Source organism: Ambystoma mexicanum, chromosome 1p (assembly GCF_040938575.1).
Source record: "Ambystoma mexicanum isolate Mex_15411 chromosome 1p, UKY_AmexF1_1, whole genome shotgun sequence".
Classification (NCBI taxonomy): Eukaryota; Metazoa; Chordata; class Amphibia; order Caudata; family Ambystomatidae; genus Ambystoma; species Ambystoma mexicanum.
Window position 1 is genome coordinate 925,646,043 of NC_090921.1, and position 25,742 is coordinate 925,671,784.

A 25,742-nucleotide genomic window follows, 5' to 3' on the forward strand; every position below is an offset into this window, starting at 1 on the left:
TGTTTGACACTTCCTTGGCTGCTTTAGCGCTCGATTTGGCTCTGTTGCTTAGTAAGCGTTCAGAGTTGCCTACTTCTCAGTTGCCTATGAGAGAGGTTCCTCCGACATCTGTCCCAAAAGTAGAGATTCCCCCTAATGCCGCAGCAGGTACAAACGCCCAGGATATCCCTGCACATTATGTGTCACAGTTCGTTCACGTCCCGTTCTCGAGACAGGAAGTGAACAATATCAAACAATCTATTTGCGACATTAGGAAGAATCCGACGGGGTTCTACAAAGAAATACAGTCTGTTTTGCAATCTTCAGTATTCACTTTACGTGATATTGACTGTTATTTTCCGAACTCCTGCCTGTTGATTTGTGGAAGCAGATTAGAACTATAGATGATATACCAGGACTAGGAGATACATGGACTAACATTGTTAGACTCGATGGAGAAAGGCCAGCTGGCGAAAGGCTGCCTCAGGTAATACTAACTTTGCCTGACAGAATAGTTATGAAATTGAAAACTATAATTCCTGAGAAGAGAATTATTTGGGACAAGCTTACTGCCTGTGTCCAAGGGAAGTCTGAGGGTGCTACCGAGTTCTTTAATCGGTTCGAACAGGTATTTTTAGATTTCAGTGGACAAGACTTAGGCACAGAGTCTGGGAAAAGATTATTCATGGACAAATTTGTGTGAGGATTGCTGTCTGACATCCAGTCGCAAATTATGTCCTCCGAGAGTGGTTGGCAAGTGAATTCTCAGTCAGAAGTATTGCACATGGCTCAGTACTATGAGAATCGTGTCAATAACGAAAAAGAAAGAGTTGAAAAGAGAAAAGGAGACTTAAAGATGAAAGTTCTATTGCAGCAAATTATTAGAGGCCCTAGAGGGGGTACTTCGCAATTTAGAGGTCAGTACGTTCCACAAGGAAATTCGCCCTTGGGTCCTGTAAACATTAACCAGTGTGCTTATTGTAGACAAGAGGGTTATTGGCGTGCACAATGCCAGATCCTCCAGCAGAGGTCAAATAACACATTTGGGAATATGGGTAGATGATCCAGAGGTCGCCCAGGTGTAGGGGGTCCTGGTAGAGGTCAGTTTTCACAGGATTCACAGCAACCTTTTTCACAGGACAATCAGGTAACTAGTGAGGATAATAGAAACATTTTTGATCATCCTTCTGCTGCTTACCTCTCTGAAGAACTTCCTTTTGACGACATTCTGTTCCGTTAGGATTGCCCAAAGCAGGGTTTGGAACCAATGCCTATTCCCGTTAATCAGAAAGGTCCCTACATTGAAATGTAAGTGGGAAATAGGAAACATCTATTCTTGATAGATACAGGGGCACATAAGTGTTCCATTGACCATTCACATGTTCCAATCATTCGACTGTCAGGGCAAACCAATGTTTCTGTAGGGTTTTCTGGCACACCAGTTGTCTGTCCGGTTTCTTCGCCGGTACCTATCTCTTTGGGTCCTTTTACGGACCATTGTCCATTCCTTTTGACTACGAATTGTGGAGAGAATTTGTTGGGGTTGAATCTGTTGAAGGAATTAAATGCGGTAATTCATTGTTCTTCTGATGGGTGTGTTTGACAATTTCACCCCAGCAACGTTCTGTATCTCAATTCTTTATCAGACCTTTGCCGCCGGATTTCAGTGATGTTCCGGAGTGTTTGTGGGCTAATGATGATAATGATGTAGGTGTTTTGCAAATGGAACCTGTTAAAATTGTCTTGAAACATGGAGTAAAGCTGCCATGTATTCCACAGTATATGAATTTGGTCGATGGAGAGCAAGCTTTGAAATGCATAGTCTCCGATTTTGTGCATCAAGGGGTGATTGAGGAAATTGCATGTAGTTTGTGCAATAGTCCGATTTTGCCTGTGTACAAAAAAGGTGATAATGTAATTCCTTTTCCTTTCATAATTGATCTACATGCCATCAATAATATCGTTGCTCCACAATTTCCAATTGTGCCTGATGTGATGATGATATTAACTATGATCCCGGCTTCAGCCACTCATTTTAGTGTCGTGGATCTAAAGAACGCTTTCTTTAGTATTCCTATACACAAAGACAGTAGATACTTGTTCGCGTTCACCTTATGGGGGACGTTCGTTTACCTTCACCCGTGCACCACAAGGTTACACGGAAAGTCCGAGCATCTATAGTAGGGCCAGCTCGATACCCTTCAGTTGCCCTCTACTTGCACACTGCTTCAATATGTTGATGACTTGCTTATAGCTGCTGACTCAGAGAGCGCTTGTAAGGAGGGCAATGTGTTGTTGCTTATTCACTTGGCTAAACATGGACACAAAGCTTTGCTTAAAAAATGTCAATACTGTTGTCGGGAGGTCGCCTATCTAGGCTATCTCCTGTCAAAGGAGGGAAGAGGGTTGACGCCTGAACGGATAAAATGAATTTCTAGCATGTCTGTCCCAAATACGCAGAAGGAAGTTAGAACCCTAATAGTAATGGCTTCTTACTATAGGCAGTGGATCCCCAATTTCTCACTGGTGATTAAACCAATGTTGGCTTTGATGAAGAAGGGCATTTCTCCGCCATTGCCGTGGAACTTGGCACACCAGCTTGCATTTGATTTGCTCAAGACTGCATTGTGTTCGGCACTAGTTTTGGGCACACCAAACTATGAAAAGGCCTTTGTGGATGTATGTGCATGAATGTGATGGATGTGCTTTGGCTGTATTAACGCAGGAACATGGGGGGAAGAATAGGCTGTGTGGCTACTTTTCTTCCGCCCTTGATCCTGTAGCATGCGCTTTGCCTCCTCCCAAGGCCCAACATCTGCCAACAACTCACGCACCTCCTCCTCAACCACAACCATATATTTGCGAGCTGTCGCTGCTGCTGCTGCATCTGTAAAACAGAGTGAGGGAATGGTCCTAGGACATGCTTTAACCCTAATGGTACCTCACTCTGTAGATGTTCTATTAAACAGAACACAAACGCAACACGTCACCTCCACACGATTAATGAGATATGAATTGATCTTGTTTGCACCGCACATACAAATTAAGAGGTGTTGTGTTCTTAATCCGCCTGAACTTTTACCTTTCCCGCAAGGTACTGCTTGCAGTGACAAAGAGTCACATGACTGCCTTTACACTACCGAACAAGAGACAAAGGGTAGAATCAATCTGAAAGATATTCCTTTCAACAATCCACAAGGGGAGCTGTTTTGCGATGGCTCCTGCTTCAAACTCCCAGATGGTACATCCACAGCTGCTTATGCAATCACTACATTGAACACGGTCGTGGAAACGAAGAGAATCGTGCATAACTCCGCGCAGGCCGCAGAGATTATAGCATTGACACAAGCTTGTGAACTTTCCGAAGGGCTTACAGTAAACGTATATACGGACAGTCAGTATGCCTTTAGGGTGGTTCACAACTTCGGCAGACATTGGGCAGAGAGAGGTTTCTTGACTTCACATGGTACTAAAATCCAACATGGCTCCTTGATAGTACGGCTACTCTTAGCACTTGCATTCCCTACTCAGCTAGCTATCATAAAATGCGCAGCGCATCAGAAGATTGTAGACGATGTAGGAAAAGGAAAGCTTTCGCCGACCAGATAGCCAAAGAGACTGCCACTGATCTCTCTTCAGAAATGTATACTTCAAGAGAAGCCACAAATGTCTGTACTTTGGAATTGGGTATTGATTCCGTAAGGGATATCCAAGCCGATGCCACGTTAGAAGAGTCTAAGAAATGGGATGAGGGCTTGGGGAAACTGGATGATGATGTGTGTTGGGTGGACAAAGTTGAAGGGAAGTGGTTACTGCCTGACGAATATATTATGATGATGGTTGTAATGGCTCATGGTCCCACCCACATATATGCTCGTAAAATTACTGAAATGTTGCAAAAAGTATGGGTTAATGACAAAATCCCTAAAATAGCTGAACGCTTTATTCAGGATGCATGATTTGTTTGCAGCATAATGTGGGGAAGGGCACATCAACTCCTAGGGGTAGTTTTGGCCCACCTTCTGTCCCTTTTGAGGTTATTCATTTTGATTTTATTGAGATGGAGCGTTGCAACAATTTCAAATATGTATTAGTCGTCATCTGTGCTTTTAGCAAATGGGTTGAGGCTTTTCCCGTCAACGATGCCACAGCTATGACCACGGCAAAGACTATGTTAAAGGAATATTTTCCAAGGTTTGGGTTACCGAGAGTCATCTGGTCGGACAATGGTGCAGACTTTATCTCTGCTGTGATTCTGCAGATATGCGCGGGAATATAGATCGATAAACGGTTCCATTCGGCTAGACACGCTCAGAGTGCTAGATTAGTGGAAAGACACAACGGCATCATCAAGAACAAGCTCGCTAAGACATGTGCTGGCACCAAACTAAAATGGCTAGACGCCTTACCAATCGTGTTGTCATCTATGCGAACAACCCCTCAAACTAAGACAGGGCTCTCTCCCTTTGAGGTGGTTATGGGGAGACCTGATAATATTTGGAATGTTCTGAAGTCTCGCTCTTTATGAGACGTCGAAAATGTACATCTCTCTGATTACTGTGGCCAGTTAACTAAAAACTTGTATTTGATTTATCACCAGGTGCCAGAGGCTTTACCTGTACGGTACCAGGGCCCCGGTCACAGCATACGACCGGGGGAGTGGATCCTCACCAAATCATTTGAGCGATCTTCTTGCCTCGCACCTCGTTGGTGGGACCCCTTCCAAGTTTTGCTGGTCACACAGACTGCGGTGCGGGTAGCAGGACGGAAGAATTGGATACACGCGTCACATACCAAGAGGATTCCACACCTAGTGCCACACGATACAGAAGATGCAGAGCCCCTCACCAATGTTGTAACCAATGATCACGAAGCAGCAACCAGTATCGAGAGTGCATCGGACACTCTCCCTGAGCCTGTGAGGTCTGGGGAAACAGACATTACATCTCAACACTCTCCAACAGTTTTGTTATCGGAAGATGCTCCTGTATCTGTTCTTGCTTCCGTCCATTTGACGCTTCCAACGGGAAGTGACGACACGTTGTTCACAGATCACTCAGTACCAGGGATCACAAGGTACGATCTGCGTCCGAGGAAATAGACTTAATGCACGGTTTGGCTGTTCCATCGAGGAGAATCATCAAAGGGCTTGTCTTTGTGGCCCGATCATTTGTACAGAGGGGGAATCTGTTGGCTAGGGTTTGTGGAAGGACTAGGAAAACACTCGGCCAGGAGGTCGCCAGCAAATAACATTGGTGCTTTTGTTTGAAGACTACAATGCCTGCAACTGCTTCCGCTCGCACAGAACTGATAAGAGAACGTGTGACCAGCTGCGGAAATGGACAATCTAATATGTGGGCACCGAAAACGTATTGCTGTCTCGTAATAATGTTAATTGGTTTCGCAATAGTCATTGTCTTAGGTTTCTGGTATCTAGAAGAAGTACATCCGCTTGAGGATATGTTGCCTACTGAAAATGTACCTACTGTTTCTACTCCTTTCGTGAATCTGCACAGTCTATTTCCTAGAGACTCTCAGCACAGACAGAATTATCACAACAACACACTACTCATCATGAATGCTACACATGCCATTTTTAACAAATCTAATTATTGGGTCTGTTCACATTTACCGCAACATGGGGATAAGGGGCTAGGTTGGTATATCGATCCTTTACCTTTGACAACTGCATGCTATGCTTCTCTTAGAGCACTATTCTTTGGCCGATGGAACAATAGCATCTCGGGGAACTTCGACGGGACTAATTTGAACAAGTTTGAAAAACGTGTTGTGACGCCCCTGGGATGCTCACTCTTTGCAAATAGGAGTAAGCTTAATGTTGCCTCTATTAGGCCTGCTGATAGACTGTCCCGTCCTTTTCAATCTTTGATTTCTTTCAAGATGGCTCCTATAGGCAATAAGGATGCCACACCTCCTTCCTACACTGTTAACCATAGCCCCGATTCAGTTTCTTTCTGCATACAAAGGAATGGTACTCAGTTAATGGGTGATTTTAAAGGTTGCGCCAACATTGCGAATTTGACTAGCGAGGACAGACCTTTGTATGTAGGTGAACCTGTCTACTTTGTTTGTGGTAATGTGGCATTTCCATGGTTACCCAGGGATTGGCAGGGAACTTGTTATTTAGGGATTCTGTTACCCGGGTATTCATTTCTAGTACTGTAGAAATTTCAAAGGCTCGTCCACGGTGAGACGAGAATGATGACACTTCAGCACACGTTCTGGGTGATATAGCTAAATCCTTTGTCCCATTTTGGGGACAAATAATGAACTCTGAAGATATCAGGAGACTTGCGAGATTACTGGAGAGGACCATCAACTGGACCACTGACATACTCTATAATATGACTCTAGAACAGAAAGCAATAAGGTTAGTGGCACTTCAGAACCGGATGGCATTAGATGTCATCCTGGCTGAACGTGGTGGGGTATGTAAATTAGTGGGGTCCGCTTGTTGTGTTTTCGTGCCAGATTCCTCCCCAACTATCTTCAAGGCAATACAGAATCTACATGTCCTGAGTACAGAAGTGCACGTTCCCGAGGGAAACTGGGATCTTAGCGCTTGGTTCTGGGACTCCTTGCGATCTTGGGGATGGAAACTACTTTCAATCTTGCTGATTATTTTAGGCATTCTGTTGTTTCTTTGCTGTTGTATACAATGTCTTCCTGGTATGTGTTCGATGCTAGGGGGATGTTGCACACAAGCAATGGGTACATTAGGACATAAAGTATATGCCCCAGACAAGAACTCCAATGAATATGTGCTGACAAAAATCTTAGTAACTGATCTTATGGCAATTGACATCTCCGATAGTGATTCAGGATGTATGGACATTGAGACGTGGAGTTACTCGTAAAGTGACTAGAAGTAGTTCAGCGCTTGGCTTAAGCCAAAAGGAGGGCTTGTTAAACGGGATATCATATTGTGCCTCCTTTATTGTATATATTAGCCTAAGCCCAGTCACTCTACGAAGAAATTCACGTTGCAAGGTCCTGACCTTAGATCGATTTAGCCGCCATTTTGATTCTCACTCCAAAGTCACCACATGTTCTGAAATGGTGGACAGTGTTCTTCTGTTTGTAACATGGCCGTCTTGACCTCTACATGCAAGTTAATGCTTAAACTGCCCGTAGGCCAAATGTTAGGGTCATGTAAGGAGACCTTGTCCTTCGTTGACCTGTAGATCGAGGATTACCTGTGCCAACGATACTAATCCGCAAACATATATTAAGCACAATGTTGTTTAAATACTGAATATGAACACTTGTTGAACTACATTTTATAATATATAGAGGTGCACTCCTAATGGACAAAGAAGCAATTAACAATGAAAAACCAAGAACCACTTGTGTGATTACACATGGGGCCCATACGTCCCTGATTTGAAAATCAATAACCAAACATTGGGCACTCGCCAGATTATGTTTACCTAACAAACCAATACCACGGTTCGCATACAAACGGGGGAAAAATCTAAAAGACCAACTGGTACACTCAATATTTTCCAGCCCTGCGCCCAGACTGGGCCTATGGAACCTGAGGTCTGCAGTGGGACATTTCCCGTGCGGAAATTGCACTGCATGTAAGTTCACAAAAAGGATAAAAGATTTTAAGATCAATGATAGACAATGGAGCCTCAGAAGCCTGACGAATTGCAAAACCAAAAATGCGATATATATAATTGAATGCCCATGTGGCTTAAGATATGTGGGGTAAACTGAGAGACCCATCCACATAAGGATCTGCGAACATCGCTCAAGAATAAAATGCAAGAATGCAACTGCACCACTGGTAAAACACTATATGGAAGCCAAACACACATGACATCTTGTGGTGGATAGTTGATACAGTTATATCCTCCACCAATCTGACAATGAGTCTACTACAAAAAGAAGCACAATGGATCTATAGAGTAGATTCCTTTGAGCATGGCCTCAATGAAGAATTCATCTGCCAAACATAGTCTGGGTTTCTCCAATTACGCCCACTAAAACATCATGTCTTTTTCCTTCTGAATAGATATGACTTAGCAAAGCGTTTTGTGTACCTTCCCACTCTCTTTCACCAGGAGTCCTGTGTTGCTATTTGGCTCCTTCTAGCCCCCGCCATGTGTTGTTTTTCACGGCGTCAGGGTGATTTCTCCCTCATTCTCCTGCACTGGCAGTGTATGCCGTTGTCGTTTCCATGGCAACACTCGTTCCTCACAACGTTTGGAACGCTGAAGAGGCAAGACACAGGATCATACCATGTGCCCGGCAAGACTTTTAATCTGCCGCTTTGCACTTTTTCGTTCCTGTTAACGACATGCACGACTGGCATGCTTTGTTGTTCTTTCTGATCCCGATCGCCATTACTGATACTTCTGTAAGTGACTGCAGCATTGCTCTGTAATATACATTTTCGGTTTTACTAGTGCACCCTGGCACCGCAAATTAGTTGTGCTGAGCTGCGCGGCATCATGGGACCTGTTTTTGGCAAGTCCCTATGACTACCAGACGCTCCGCACTTTCGACTGATACTGCGGTGCGTCTGCTTCGATATATTTCTCTCTCCTGCGATCTACCGACACCGGGTTTTCCGTGTGAACTTCGTAACTTCAGTAAGTTCATATACGTGGATTCGTCCGCACGTATATAACTAGTGCACTTTTCCTTGCTAAGTCTGTTTTCATCTTATGCCCTTGTTCAACACCAGCAGGACCGCCCTTCTTACATGCCTGACTTTTCTTTGCAGGCTTCTTTGCCCATTAGGCAACCACGAAGAACACTCATTGCCACACCGATACGAGGAGCAGGAAATGAGATCCTGCCCCCCCCAGCGAGCATTCAGCCTCACTTTCATGACTGCGCAGACTATCCTCTCTAACACAGACTTCCCTAACACAGACTTCGCCAATTTGTGATATCTTCCACAGCGACCATCACACCTAGGGAGATCCCTAGCCACATCAAGACTTGTGCACACCTTACAACAGCATTTAATTATGGTAAGATACTGTTATTTAGCGTTTTTTCCAGATCCGCCATGTCTTCACATGGTGGTCTCAGTACCTTATTAATTTTGCTCTTCCACCAAAAACTATTAAACAATCTTCCTCACATGACACAAATCTGTGTGCCCTACATTTCTACATGCATCCCTGCTCAAACTCTATTTCTCTTACTTGTGTTCTTACATTACAGCCCCCCAATTCATGGACTCTGCAGTGATTCGAGTTGAGCACTGACAGACCCAACTTTTGCAGTTCCAAGAGGAGGAATCCTGCCACCAGCAAACCAAAAGGTTCTTTAGTCTGCATACCCTTGTACAACATACAGGGTGAGTATCATGCAGGCTTTTCCTTTTCCTTAAGTAAGCAGTACTGCCCTATTCTAAAAATGTTCTAATTCTAGTAGAAATTACCCATGACAAACTGGTTTTAGATTATACTGACCTTATATATATGTACCTGCATCCCCCCTTTTTTGTCTTCCGGACTCTCTTTAGGTCTGATTTTCCCTGAGGAAGGCTCCAAAAACCTATGCCAAGAAAGATGGCAATAGCCGAAACGTGTCTTCAGTATTTTGCATATTGAAAAGTGTAAGAACCAACAATACTGTTATAATTATTTTTCTGTTTAAAAACTTGCACGTAGGCAGTTCTACAAAACATGATCATGCACTGATCATGACACACACAAAAAAAGATAGAAATCTCTGAAAATAGACATATTACAGATACATTTTTTTGTTATTGATTACTGATTTTCTTGTAATTCTTTTCTGTACCCCCTTTGTTTGTGTGTTTCTAGTCCTCATTAGTCTCTGAAATCCGACTGTTAAAAGTAATTGTGTCTTTAATTTCATTTTTTCATGCTTTGAGAAAAAGTCTCTCTTTATGTATTTTAACAATTTACTTTTCTAACTCTGTTTAACTCACTGTCTCTGCTTTTTAATAATTTATTTACACATTTTATTGAATTTATTGCAATCGCGTTCCTAATTTTCTATATATTGTGTATATATTATTTTTCTTTCATTAAAAATGGTCAATACTTTCCAAATTGTACTTCGGGCATCTTTCTACTTTTGACTCTTTATGAGCATAATAGACATTGGGCCTCATTACGACCCTGGCGGAAATCGAAAAACGATGGCGGAAATGCAATACCGCCATCGAATAGCGCTCGGTGCGATTATGACCCGTCACCGTAAAGTACGATGCCATTAGCGACACCGTAGTGAACGCCAACGCTAACTGCACCAAGTACGCGCGCGCGCGCCATGCCAAACCGTAATTAGCACCATGGCGCAAGGGTACGCGAATTCCGACCCTAGCAGACATGTACTTAACGCCATCAAGCACGGCGGAAAGTACCATTCCGCCATGGTGAGAAGTACGGCATCGCGAATCAACCGTAAACGGCCCCACTGAGTGCCTGTACACCGCTCCCTGGCCACATAGTACTACTCCCCGTAGGTGCAACAAAGTCACAATGCAACCAGTGAAATGTACAAGTCACCCATGCATGCCAACGAACAAAAGAATCACAAGAGGGGCCAATGGGAGCTGCAGGGCACAGATGGCACGAACACAGAAGCTATTCCAATGGACATGACCTCAGTCTCCCACCAAGAAACGCACGCAAACACAGGCACCTGTGACCAGCAATATTCCGATAATCACATATTCCACCAATCCACCTGGCTGACCGGCATCTGTTACACAAAACCTAATCCCCCGCCCCTGAGCATGACATCATTCAAACAGTCATATTGGCAGCCCTCACCCCTGACCTCACTGGGCTTCGTAGGCAAACGCGCCCAGCACAGTACCACGCAACTATACTCCGAAGCTGGAACCCAATGCAGATCTCCTCACAATACATCGCCCCCCAAATCGGAATATGCCACATCACTTGCAAAGAAGAACGCTACACGGCCCATATCAGAATAGAAATTTAATGCACAACAAATACACCAAGCCCATACAGCCATTAGGCCATGAACTCCAAAACACATTTCACCATTGTGGGCTGCATCGGCAATAAATGACCAGCTACTTCTTGTTTGACGCCCTGTTCCTTCATGGTACACAGGGGCTACATTCTCGTACGAAAAGGCAACATGGAAGCGCCTAGAACCGCAGGGCCGTCCCAATAGGGAGGCACTAGTCCAGCTGGAAGGCCGAAATGTTGCTCCGAGCCACTAGTACTGCGTAAGGGCATGTGGCCCATTGGCGATCGTCCCATAAGATCGTAATGCTGCTCCACTGATTAACACGAAGCAGCAGGTGTCGGGAGTAAAACCCATCTGCAGGAGTGGCATACAGATGGCAGTGGCAAAAGGGGAGGAGATACCTGTCAACCAAAAGAAAAGTAAATAGAATGGCCATCAGAACTACATTCGAACAACTCACTTCAATGATCACACTAAATCCACAGCTATATGCATGCTAGCCCACTCCAAAGGATCATCACCACCCAAAAACCACTTGCGAATCATAACTATCTATATCGAGGTGAAAACACTATCACAAACGAGTGTACCTGTGCATGCGTCTGTTAAAACAGAATCCATCTGATGGGATTGGTAACGTGTATAGACACAAGTGTCTGAAGGCGCGTCGAGACAGGGAGGGCTCAACAAGGCCAGATAGACGATGGTCCCACTATGGCAGCCCTGCATCACATAGCGCAGGGGAGGCGGATAGATTCCAAGAATCCCTGTACATGGCAAACTCTGTATCAAATCATCTGTCCATGCATCCATACATCATTCCCTCATCCCGGAATGAAAACGCCTGTTTCCATACTCACATGACATGTGAAATTTCCATTGAGTCTGTGCGTCATGCAGCCTGCAAAATCCACTGTGCCCCAGCCCGTAATTCCAGTGTTGTGAAGTAACATGTATCTGGGAACGTCCGGCCTCATCGCCCACGTCGCTATTGCGCATCCCAAACTATTCATATCAATCATTGCATCCTCGCCATGGCCCCTGTCCCAAGGACATTGAACAATAGAACGTTATATTTGCAGTCAGACCTGTGGGCATCTCCTCGCCGCTAGCTGAAAACCGAAAGCGCCGCCCTTCGAATTCCTCATTTGCAACATCACGTCGAAAAGGCATCTGTGGCCGCTTGAAATCACAAATTAATCCATCTAGTGCGGCTGTGTGTGAAAATGGCAACTGCCTTCACTCACAAATGGGACGCCCCGCCCGTCGGTGAACCCCGGTGCAGTGATGCATGAGGGTCCACCGTTACTCCAGTACTACGTTCCACTGACCCTTCACAAGTCTGTTCGCGACTGCAAAGAATGTATGTGAAACAATGGGACCATAGCCGAATGTACATATCAACCAATGTTACACGGCCATCGGGTACTAATACATGATTGTAATAGCAAGATGCCATTCGTCGAATTGCAGCGTTGTGTGCGGGACGTGCTCGCCCAAAGGGGAGAGCAGCTTGCACAGGTGGAATGAATAACCACAGGTGGAGGCCATACAGCCTGAAAACACATAAATTGCTTGCCCAGTCTCCTCCCACAACCACTCCGAAATGCTACCGGCAGGACTCGCGATGTTGGCCCTGGGGGACCTGATAGCACTGCAAGTACTCCAACTCCAAGAAGAAGACGAACACCAACTACAACCGGCCGCACGGAGGAGACGCAGGAGGAGGAGGAGGGCAAGGCAGGGCCAGCAAGGGCCGCCAGCACAGCCACTACCACCACGCAGGCAGCCCGCAATCCCACGCCTCCGAGCACATCCGTTCAACCTCACTGATGAGCAGATCCACACCCTCTACCGTTTGGACCGGGACACCATAGCCGCCATTGTGGACATGACACAGGCTGACCTTGTCAGCATGATAGATAGCCCAACCGCCATCCCACCCCTACTGAAGGTGGTGTCTGTACTACACTTCCTGGCCACAGGCACCTACCAGCACACAGTCGGACAGTTGCATGGCATTTCTCAGCCACTGTTCTCACGGACACTATTGCAAGTGCTCGATGCCCTCCTGCAGCACGCAGACGACTACATCTCTCTACCACGCTCGGAGCAGGAAATTACCAACACAAAAGTGGGATTCCATGCACTTGGCGGCATACCGGGTTGCCTTGGTGCCATCGACTGCACCCATGTGGAATTGGTCGTCCCACATGCCATGGAGGCCCAGTACCGCAACCGAAAACAATTTCATTCTCTGAATGTACAAATGGTGTGTAACTCCAACAGGATCATTACACATTGTTGTGCCCGATTCCCTGGATCAACCCATGATTCTATGATCTTGAGGAACTCTACAATACCACGCTACATGGAGCGACATGCAGGGAACAGATCCTGGCTACTCGGTGAGTCTCATTTCATGCATGATGATGTGGGGTATGTGATGCGGCAATGACCTGGCAGGAAGGGGGGGGGGGGTGCGTACGTAGCAATGGCATTCCACATAATTCGTTTATCGTCCACATACAGGTGATGCCGGATATCCACTGAAGAGATGGCTCCTCAGACCAGTCCGGAACCCACGGGACCAGCATGAGGAGGACTACAACCATGCCCACTCACGTACCCGTGTAGTCATTGAACAGGCATTCGGCCTACTGAAGACCCGTTTCCGGTGCCTTAGCAGGTCTGGCGGGGCACTCCTGTACCGCCATGAGAAGGTTGCAAAGATGGTGATGGCATGTGTCATGCTACACAACATGTGCGTACGTAGAAATGTGCCCATGCCCCCTGACGCAGAACTGCAAACACCTGAAGATGGTCATGATGAGGGTGGGGATGTGGCAGCACCTCAAGGAGTCTGCGAGGTACAGGAGGGCCGTGAAATTCGTCAGCATCTCATAGATGCATGCTTCTAGCACTCACGCCTGGTGGCTGATACATGGACACGGGACTCGTGGCACTGTGTGTGTCTGGTACATGCACAATATGGACTGTACGCCTATGATGGCCTAGTACACAAAGATCATTGTCCACACATCTCATTGGTTGATCGTGCATTGTTTATGGCATATGTGATATCATGTTGAACACCCTATCGACCCGCCACCCAAGTGAGCCCAACACACCCCCTCCACCCTCCTACCTCCCCCCCGAACACCAGTGTCCAAAGATGCTCATTGTCAGTGGGCAGTCGCTATTGCAAGCCCCCTCTGCGGGTATAAGGGGCACCCCTGCCTGTGGAGCGCAGGTTCCTCCCAGATCTACGTTGGGGGCTGCCCTGGACGGAACTTGCAACGGATGATGTCTCTGCCTGCTCACGTCCATGCATGTCCCTAAGGGTTTGTGAGAGCTCAGTGAGCACACGGCGCACTGCGGCAAGTTCGGCACATACGTCTTTGGACGTCGCATGCAGTTCCCCCCTGAGGCTCTCGGTGCTTCTCTCCATTTGGACTCTCAGGCTCTCGGTGCTACTCTCCATTTGTGCCCTAAGTGTCTCAGTTGATGTTTCTATGTCTGCCTTAGTGCCCCCACATCCATCGGCATGGTCCTTGAGGAGCGTGGCCAGTTGCTGCTGTTGCACGATTAACTGGTCGAGGGACTGTTGCCTGTGCTGTGCCATGGCCATTTGCCGTGGTGTCACAGAGGGGCTGTTCACCTCATGTTGCCCTGCCACAGGGCTTGTGGGGGATGGCCAGTCGTCGTCTTGTGGGTGCCCCTGCGTGGTATCCTCATGGTGTACGGGATGGAACAGACAGGGGGATTGGGACAGGTCATGGATGGATCTGACTTCGACATCCCCGTCTTCTGTGTCGGAGCATGCTGCCATTAATGGGGTGTCACCTATGGTGCTGCTGCCACCAGAGGCAGTACCTTCTGTGGCATCCATTGGGGGGACCTGTGGTGGTGCTGTTGTGGGCATGCTGGCTGCTGGGGTGCCTGTTGATGTTCCCTCCTGTGTGCTGCCACTTGATATGTGCTGCTGCCGTGTCTTGATGCGTGCAGCTGAGGTGGAGGGTCTTTGGCCGTCGGTCTTGGCCCTCTTTGCAGGTGTGCTGGTAGGGGTGTCCTGGAGCTCGTCGTTTGGATCGGACCCTGTGGTGGAGTAAAGGAGGGCGAGCGTTATTGATGGGTCTGTGGGAATTGGAATGGCAATGTATCACAAGCATTGGGGTGGTACCTGTGGGTGATTTGGGTCGGGGCCTTGGAGGTGCTTTCATTTGTGTGTGGAGTGAGGGTGCAGTTGTTTGGCAGCCTGGAGTTAGGGTGTGCCTGCTGCACGTGTAGTGGGTGTTTTTGGGGTTTTTACTTATTTATGTATTTATTGTGGTTTTAAAGTGCGCTATCAGGCCAATGTGTGTGGACGTTCTCCTGGCCATGTGTTGCTGTTGCGCTATGTGGACACATGTGGATCACATGATTGGACATTGTGGATTTGGCATGGTTTTATTTGGGCCACCTACCTGATTCTCCGGATGTCTGCACTCCTTTCTCCATCCCTCCGACTCCCTCTATGCTCTCCATTCCAATGGTGGAGGCACAGATTTCTTCCCAGGGGGTCAACTTGATGGGTGATTCCGATCCTCCCCCGGTGGCTGTGGCAATGTTGCGGTTGGCAGAAAGTATGCTACGGACGCGTATCCGCAGGTCGTCCCACCGCTTCCTGCATTGCTGTGGGTTGCGGGGTGCGGTCCCCACCGCACTTACCCGCTGTGCCACCAGGGCCCATATGGCCTTCTTGTTCGCAAGTGCCGTCCTGGTCATTTGCGTGGAGAAGACGGCGGCGGCATTCTCCTGGAGGGTCTCTGTTAGCACGGTGAGTTCCTCACGGGAGAAGTGGACCTGCCGCTTGCGGTCGCACGCTTTCTTCGCTACTTTTCCCATTTTTCTTGGTTTCACTAGGGTGGATGACGGGTTGGGATGTGTCTCAGGGTGGTGTTTTTAGTGGTTGTGTGTATTTTGTGGTTTTATAGGTGTACGGCGTGTTGTTTCCCGTTCCGGGCCCATGTTTTTACTTCCGTTTCCGTATATTTACGGTCACCGTACTTTCCGGTTGGCGCTCACTGCGGTGTCCGCTATGATGGGTGGCGGTATTGCACCTAGGGCGCCGTACGGCGGCGGTGTGGGCCGTTTTGGGGTCATTTTCGCCACGCAGACTTTGCACTTCCGCCATGCCGTGGTGCTCGTGCCCGATGGGTCGGAATGGGCCGCACTTTGCTCCATCGTGCAATGGCGGAAACGCTATTTACGCTGTGGCGGTCCGGTCAGTCACTTTCCGCCAGGGTCGTAATGAGGGCCATTGTTTTGGACAAACAAGTAAAAACTAGGACATTCATTTCTATGTCAACTTCTTAGTGTGGGTGTTCCCTTTTTGTTTACCCGAACTACATTGTATAAAACATGTAACATGTACGAAGGCTTGATGTTAAATCCGAAGACACACTGTTGCCATTGTAACCTATTTGTGAATGTACTAAGAATAATCCATATGCCTATAGATGAATACATTAGGAGCAAACTCGGCATGAACCCCTAGCCCAAGAAATGGTTAACCTGTAAATGGGCTGGACATCATGTTGCAAAATTGTATAAAAGAGCAAATGTTCTGATGTACAGCCCCACTCACTTCTCACACCGAACGGGCTGATATTTACTGTGATGTACTGAGGGCCTGATAGCTATCTGTTGCTTTGTTTCTTTGAAAACTGTTCAGTTGTAGAGTAAAGATCTGTGTATCTTTGTATACCCGTGTTTGGTGTATTTCCTTTTGGGGTACTAACCCCCGATATGTCCTTTTGCTTTAACATGGGTATTAAGCGTGTCATAAATAGCTTATCATATAATATCATATCTTCTCGCCATTGAGTCTGAGCCAATTAAGACCCATCCAGGCAGAGATCACAGAAAGGCAGCGGCAGCAGCGCTCGGCTGTCAAAAAGTGTGCCAATCTGAATCACAAAAGGATGTGGGCATTGTTACCATATGAATAACATCAAGTAACACTGAAACCCAAAAGAGTGTAAGAGGCAAGATATAGACATTGAATAGAAGAGGAGAGAGAGCAGGACACTGGGGGACCCCACAGGTCATGGGAAGAAGTGCAGAGGTAAATGGAGAAAGAAAAACTAACTGAGAATGACTGGCAAGAAAGGAAGAGAACCAGTCCAGGACCTGGCCAGCAATCTCCAGCGAGGCTAGTCTCTGGACCAAGATGGAATGGTGCAATGGTGTTGGACACCACTGAAAGATCCAGGAGAATCAGAGCACCCACCCCCTCCCTGGTCTACAATCTGAGCCAGATCATCAGAAACAGACACCAAGACAGACTCTGTGCCACGGCCCAGCCTAAATCCAAACTGGAAAGAATACAAGCACTAGGAGCCTTCCAGAAAAGAGCAAAGAAGGGAAGTAACCAAAGATTTAACTGGTTTCATTGGAACGGACAGAAGTGAGATTGAATACAAATTTGAAAAAAGAGGAGGATCCAAATTTGTTTTTTAACAATTTGGACGTAAGTAACAATATGAGTGGATCCTCCCCTTAGCTTCTTGCCTTCTTAGATTCTGGCTAAATTATCACTTTTGCCTCAAGCTAAGCCCTAAGCAAAATGCCATTTATTCCCTTAACATGGAAAATTAAGTGGGTTTGAATCCACTGCCTACTAGGTATACATTTTCTCATAACTAGATACTTAAGCATTTTTCAATGCATACATGTATGATATGATCAAACTATCGAGCTGCTAAGCGTTTTTTCTATAATAAGTGGTTACATAAATTAATGAATGAATATGTTAACACGAAAAACACTTCTCAATATGTGTTTGTGACACTGCTAAAAATCTCTTCATGTGTAGCTACTTTTCAATACAAGCTAATATAGGCATCTAGGAGTCTCTTTAAGCATTGAATCGCTTTGAGTATACCATTAATATTTGAAGCACTGGGGGCGTGGCTTGGCGCCGAGGCAAGATGGCAGCCTAAGACAGCGGCTTCACCTCACATTTAATATATAATTGCATTAGGTCAACTTTAACGTCGTTTAACTTACCTTTTTCTCCTTCTTGAGCTCTGCTGACATTCTGCTTCCACCTGTTGGTCTTCTTTCATGGCGCCGGCGTGTAGAACGGCTTCACACGCGACAGGCTCCACTCTCCAACTCTCCGCATCGGACGCATCCAGGAACGCGATCCACCTCACGTGAGGAGAGACGCGGCGGTGTTACATCAGCTGACCCCCCGGTCTGGGCCCTAAAGCACAGCGCTTCCTCACGAGTGCGCCACCAGCTGGACTCTAAACTAGGAAACTAGTAAAGAAATAAAAGTAAGGAATAATAATTATAAAAGCGAACTGTAAAGAAGAGAGAATAAGTCAGATTAATAAGAGAAGATATTTTAGTCTTACACCTCAAAAAGGAGCCTGCAAGTGCAGTAAACGGGCGTTTAAGCCACATTTCAAAGGAGAACCAAGTTTTAAAACCATAATACTGAACAAGCTATTAAGTCTCCCTTCTGCAAATACTAAGCGCTGCTTTTAAATTTCACACCACTGCCATGCCTCATTGCTGCAACCTTCCAATACTGTATTAATTGACTGGTTTTCAAACATCCAACTGCTGTACTTCTATAGCCCCACGGATTTAAACCTCTATTTTTGGACAACAGCCCTACACAATATATCAAACTTAATCTTCAGTCGTATATGCCTTATTATTCAGGGTCTTTCAATGCTTTGGTCTCTCTAGCACAGAGTAAAGCCTAAGAATAATATGGAAGTAATAATTATATACTACTAGTCAACATAAAGATCTTCTTCAAAGAATTAGACGCCATAACAATTAATATTTGTCAACTTCGGCACAAATATGGCAACCAGCAAAACCAACCAAAAAAATGGCTCCTCTATCAAAGATGCTACCGCTTCCTCAACCACTCTGAAAAGACCCAAAAGTGACTCACCACCTCCAAGTGGAATCTCAGACCCAGCTATTGAAACCATTCTTGCTAAAATCAGGGCACTTAAACCCTTCATGGAAACCACAAATATTAAGTTACAGCAACTAGATGAAAGGTGGATGGGAGTTAACAACAGAGTAGAAGAAGCAGAGAATAGAATTGGCGCGCTTGAAGATCTATCACCTAAGGTAGCACAAATGGAGAAATCCATTAAAGAACTTCAAAAGCATAATGAAGATTTGGAAAATCGAAGTAGGCGCAATAACCTACGCATCTCTGGCCTTCCTGAAGGAGCTGAGGGCACGGACCCCATTGTCTTCCTACAAAAATTCTTACCGGCCATACTACATTTGCCTTTGGAAACTACTTTTAATATACAACGAGCCCATAGGATTGGCCAACCCTCAGTCTCTCCCTCATCTCGTCAGCCACCAAGAACGCTAATATTTTACCTTTTGGAATACTCTCAACTGCAACTTATCATCTCCACAGTTAAAGAACGTAAATCTCTAATCTGGCATGGCAGTAGGTTATATATCTCACAGGATGTTGCTAGAAGTACAGCACAAAGAAGAAAAGTCTTTCTGGCATTCCGGCCTGCTCTTAAACAACTTAATGTCCGATATGGCTTATTCCATCCTTGCTCCTTTAAAGTTACATACGAAGGACGCTCTGCGGTCTTTGATGATCCCGCTGACTTAAGGCTCTTCATACAATCCATAAAAAATGAAAATATGGACACCTCTTCTCCAGCGGCGGCCTCAACTTCATCTACTACTTGAAACTGGATCTCCAGCAATTCACTTTTATACTCATAAGTATCTAATTACCTAATGCTATGATCTTACTTTGATATTTACTATGTGGGGTGGGCGCTCTTTTGGGTCCATCTTCCACAGGTAGTCGCTTTTTCCTAGTTAGCGACCCGGTAGGCGTTTCCTATCCCCTATATATATCTCCCTTTAACTCCTTATCCCATGTCCTGTTTGATCTCTAAAATTATTCATTCGTCATGGTATACTACCCGTCAAGGTATGATCAAACCCCTCTCTCCCCTCCCTGACCCCCAAAGTTCCTTCCTTCTGTACAAATATTGGTGTAAACATAATTTCAATCGAATGACAATGGCATATGCTTATTTCTGTACGATAGCTATAGGGTGTATGAATATCAAATCTCCTCCAGCTAAATGATCTTTAAATGCATAACATGGAATATTAAGGGTTGCAAGAATCCAATGAAAAGATGTAAAGTATTATCTCACTTGAATAAATTTAAACCAACAGTAGCTTGTCTACAAGAGACACACTTATCCCTCAAAGAAACAATGAAACTCAAGTCTCTTTGGGTGAAGGAGGTTGTTGCTAGCCCAGCTTTATCCAAGAAAAATTGTGTTGCTATACTTAGTAAAAAACAACCCTACAAAATCCTTGCCCAAGATGCAGATACAAATGGTAGATGGGTTTGGGTAAAACTGCAAATTGACACGACACAAGTATCAATTCTCAATATTTACGGACCTACACTACCAGATCCCTCCTTTTGGAATAATATTAAACAAACGATTTTGAAAAATGACTTCACCAACTTGATAATGTGTGGCGATGTCAATCAGGTTCTTGACCCTTTTTTGGATCGAAAATCCAGCTGCATATTTAAACCCAGCAAAACTCACAAATCCTTTATAAAATGTCTAAGAGAAACAGGACTAATTGATTTGTGGAGGATATCTCATCCTTCACATTTGGATTATACCTTCCATTCTCCCCCACACAGCACATTGTCAGGTATTGATTATATTTTTGCTACAAAGACTCTATCTGGATCCATTATAGACTCCAAGATAGCCAATATCATTATTTCTGACCACGCTCCAGTCATCACTTCCTTCTCCCTTACAGATATGAACAAAGGCTCTCCCAGATGGAAACTTAACAATTTTCTTTTAAATGATCCTAAATTTATTCAATCCATCAATACTTTCATTCAACAATACTTTAACGAAAACCAAGATCAAGATACCTCCACTGTCAATAATTGGGATGCTTTCAAAGCGGCCCTTCATGGTCACATAATGGCCCTATCAGGCAAGAATAAAAAAATCGGGAAAACATATCTTGATGATCTTTATTCTAAACTCACTATTGCAGAACAACACTATTATACTGACACTAACTCAGCTAATCTACGACAAGTCATTAAGATACGCTTTGAAATCAATAAAGAAATCACTGAGTTAGCTGCAGGTACCATTCTTAAATATAAAACTAAGATCTATCACACTTATAATAAAGCAGGTCAAATGCTAGCTTCTAATTTAAAAACCAAAAAAGAAAAAGTTCAAGTCTCTCACATTCAAGATAAATTGGGCAAGATGCATCATAGGTCTGATGAAATATTGGAATGCTTTAGAAAATTTTATACGGATCTATATACTCCAGAATGTGCTATTCCCAGAGAAAACATTGATTCCTTTTTGAACAACATCAGTAGAACCACCTACCCTGAAATTGATCTATCTCATCTAGAAAAGGACATCACTTCTATCGAGATTACCAAAGCCATCCATGGCCTCGGAAAAGGTAAAGCACCCGGCCCTGATGGACTATCCACAGAATTCTACAACACATTTTCTCAATCCTTAACACCTAAGCTCAAAAAACTTTTTTCATATTTCATTTCACAAAAATGTTCCTCCGGATCCTTTTCTGAAGCTTTGCTTATCATTTTTCCAAAACCTGACAAGGACCGTACTCTTCCTAGCAACTATCGACCCATTTCCCTTATCAATATTGAAATCAAAATTTTTGCCAAAATACTTGCCAATAGAATCGAATCCTCACTCCCAAGTCTAGTTAAACCAGACCAAACAGGTTATGTAAAAGGACGTAATATATCCTCTAATGCAAGACTCCTACTAAACGCCATCAACCTTGCAGCCAATGACAAAAAAGACACTCAAGGCTATGCAGCCGTTGCATTAGATGCGGAAAAAGCTTTCGATCGTGTTGACTGGAATTTTATGTTTCAAACTCTACGCTGGCATGGGTGCGGTGAAAAATGTATTTCACTGGTCAAACTTCTTTATTCTGCCCCCAAATCCGCTATTTACTTAAATGGTCAAACTTCCTCCTCTTTTCCCTTACTACGAGGAACACGTCAAGGTTGCCCCTTCTCACCATTACTATATATCCTCTCTCTTGAACCACTTCTAGAATTAATAAGATCTAACAAAAACATCCCGGGAATTCAAGTCGGTGCTTCAATAAATAAAATAGCTGCATATGCGGATGATATTCTTATATTAATTAAAAACCCCAAGCTTCACATTCCCAACCTCTTGAGTGTTTTATCGCAATTTGGTCAGGTCTCAGGACATAAATTAAATACGCAGAAATCAGAAATTATGCCCCTAAATCCATACTGCCTTAAACATGATATTGTCACTTTTGGCCTCAAATGGAGCAGGAGCTCTGTCAAATATTTAGGTCTTCGTTTTGCCCCAACTATCCCTAATACGATCAAACTCAATACTGAAACACTACTGGGCACCCTCAAGGATCTAACATCCAAATGGTCGCCACTATACCTCTCCTGGTGGGGGCGCTTAGATACTATCAAGATGATGCTTACTCCCATAATACTATACTATTTGCAACTTCTCTCCGTCCCATTATCCCTTTCCTTTTTCAAATCCATTTACTCTATGCTACTTAATTTTCTTTGGGGAAAAGGAAAAAGTAAAAGAATTGCTCTGACGAAACTGAAAGCCCTCTATGATATGGGGGGAGTTAGATTCCCTGACTTTAAGTCATATCACTATGCATTTCTTATAAAACAATCTCGTCAATGGTTCATGGATCCTATATCCGCTGATATCCCGACCTGGTGTACATTAGAAAAACAAGTAGTTCTACCACACGACATCACAGACTATATATACATTTTTAAACATTTGTCTAAAAAGATTTTAGACCCTATTAAAGCTTCAATCTCAGCTTTACAAATCTTTCTTTTTCCTCACACTATAACTCCTAGTAAGCATCTTTCCCCACTATTATGGCATAATAAGAACATAGTAATTAATAATAAGATCCTCAACCGCAAAACATGGATTCAAAAAGGTATCACATTCATCCAACACATTATAGATGACCCATATGTCCTACCTTCCAGCAATTCTCTATCACTCTTAACATTCCTAAGAAGGACTTTCAATTTTATAACAACTTAATTAATTCCTGCCTTGATGCACTTGCCCAATTTTCTAATGAAATTCTTACTCCAGATGCTCTTAGACTAATGCACCTTACCATAGTTGGTGAAGTTCGAGCCTCCAAAATTTACAATATGCTCACCTCAACTTTTAAGATTTGCCCTATACGTCTGAAATGGGAACTTGATTTGGGCTTCATGTTTGAAGATGAAATATGGCATCGTCTGTTTGCTAAAATCAAACAAATATCGGTATCAGCAAATATTTCACAACACTATTATTTCTTCATGCATAGAGCATTCATTACTCCGGCCAAATTGGCTAAGTCTAATCCGAATTATAATGCTAAATGTTGGTCGTGTGGCATATCTCCCGCCACGTATATGCATATGTTTTTTGAATGTTCATTTACTGTTCAATTTTGGCAGGAAATTTGGAAGCTTCTTAAGTGTATCTTCTGTGTTGATGTGCCCTTTTCCTTCGTTAACATATTTTTAGGAAGCATAGCCATTACAACTTATTTCCCATCTGACTCTGCTAGACTTTATGATCTATTCATCTGTATAGCTTTAAAATGCATTACTGCTAACTGGAAAGACTCTAGTTTGCTTTCTACCCAAATCTGGTGGAATACCATTTGTAACACTCATAAACTGGAGATGTGCATGGCCAATAATCATAACACAATTCCTAAATATAATGCTAAATGGTATTATTTCACCAGGTATCTTAACTGTTTTAATGCAACTGCTCATGGTACATGAATCTACACCCTTATATTTGCATCATTATCCATATTTCCATACTCAATTTGAAATGCTAGAACGTAATAATGTTTGAAATGATTAGTTTATTTTGATGAAATAATCCAATATACCCATTCTCCACCCCTATCCTCTACCCTCCTGATTCTTATATGTCTCTTGTCTGTCTCCCTGTATGTCTCCCCCTAATCTCTATATTCACTACATATAAGTCAGTCTTTACAGACTTGTGCTACTATTAATTTTATACTACTTGTTATATTAATGCGGTTTATATCTACTATAGTTCATATTATATTCATAAGTGATTTTAACAAATGATTCAGCTATATAGAAATACTATTACAAGTGACCAGAATCATTTACTATGTCATTTCTTTGTGGTTCTTGTTTTATTCAAAGTCTGTAACTTGTTGATATCTGTATCAAAATCAATATTTTAACAATAAAAATCATTAAAATAAAAAAAAAATATTTGAAGCACTACTGTTGCTAATCTATTGTATGTTTATGCTACACTTTAAGCATGTATCACAACACGTGCTCTTTCCCTTCAAGACACTACATTCTCTTTGGCCTAGCAATGCTAATTTGACTAATATGAGGGTGATTCTGAAATGAAATGGTATCTCACTTGTTGCTCCTATCCCGCCGGGCAGAATGGGGTGAAATACAATGACAGCTGTATAGTGGAATGTGCACAGAGTATACCCTCCTCCAGACTGATACCGGGCACGCCACCAAGGCCTAGCATTGCGCAGATCCTTAATTACAGAGACCGGGATGCCAGGTCCAGTCATCCAGGTTGACATTTGCAGGAGTGAAACGTACACTTTGGGACAAAAATATCAGGTACTCTGTGGGTTACAACATGATGGTAAAGTCCACTTCTTCACTTCACTTGAGGCTGCCAACACTTTTGAAGAGGAACTCGACGTGGTTCCGCTCAGAGAGGGTCTGAAGCAACAGGAGAAAGCCGCTGTTGGAGAGAGTTATAAATATGATTTGAACTTGATTGTCTAAGAACCCATGGTGTTTGCCATCCTTGGTCGGAGAAAATGTGCTGATGAATTTTGGTTTGCAGGGTAAATACGACTGGGGAAACCAAGTTGGGGTGTTACTGTAATTTTAGTATTCTGTACTGGGGGAGGCATATGTGAGGGGACGGAGTCTTGCCCCGTGCAAATCCCCTATGCCTATGCCACCATCAGTTATTATTATGGGAGGGTAATTGCCAGTTGGATAAGTTGGGGTTGCCCGGAAGGGTGGGTGGCGGGTGTGTAATTTGGTTGAATTGTTATTATTGTTTGTGTTATGAATGACTCAGAGGGGGGAATGGGCTTGGACAGCAAAATACTGATGATAATTATCTGTATGGAAGCTGCATTGCACACACAATATGGGATTGATTCAGTTCCGCCTACACTGCGGACTGGAGCAATGTCATGGACCAATGTAGACAGGCCCTTACTTGGTCCTTGATGACAATTAAGGAAGTTACCTGGAATATAAGAGGAGGAAACCATCCAAGTAAAACCTGAAATATTCTCTTATACATGAAACGTCACAATATAAACCATTCCCTTTCACGCTGGAGTGTTCCGTCCCAAAATACACCATGGGAGTGTGGGTTGGCATGTTAAGGCTGAAGCCTGTAGGGACAGTGTCTTCCTTTGGGAGTTCTAGGTCGAGATCTGCTCCTTTTTTGCCATCAATAGGCCTCAGTTGACTCATCTGGAGTGATTTGGGAATCATTCAAGTGCTATATAACAAGGGTGGCTATTGCTAAAGAAGCTGGGGTCCTCAAGAGGATTAGGAAAGAGCCTGATGCTAGTGACACCAAGCTCAAGAATGTGGAAAATTAATT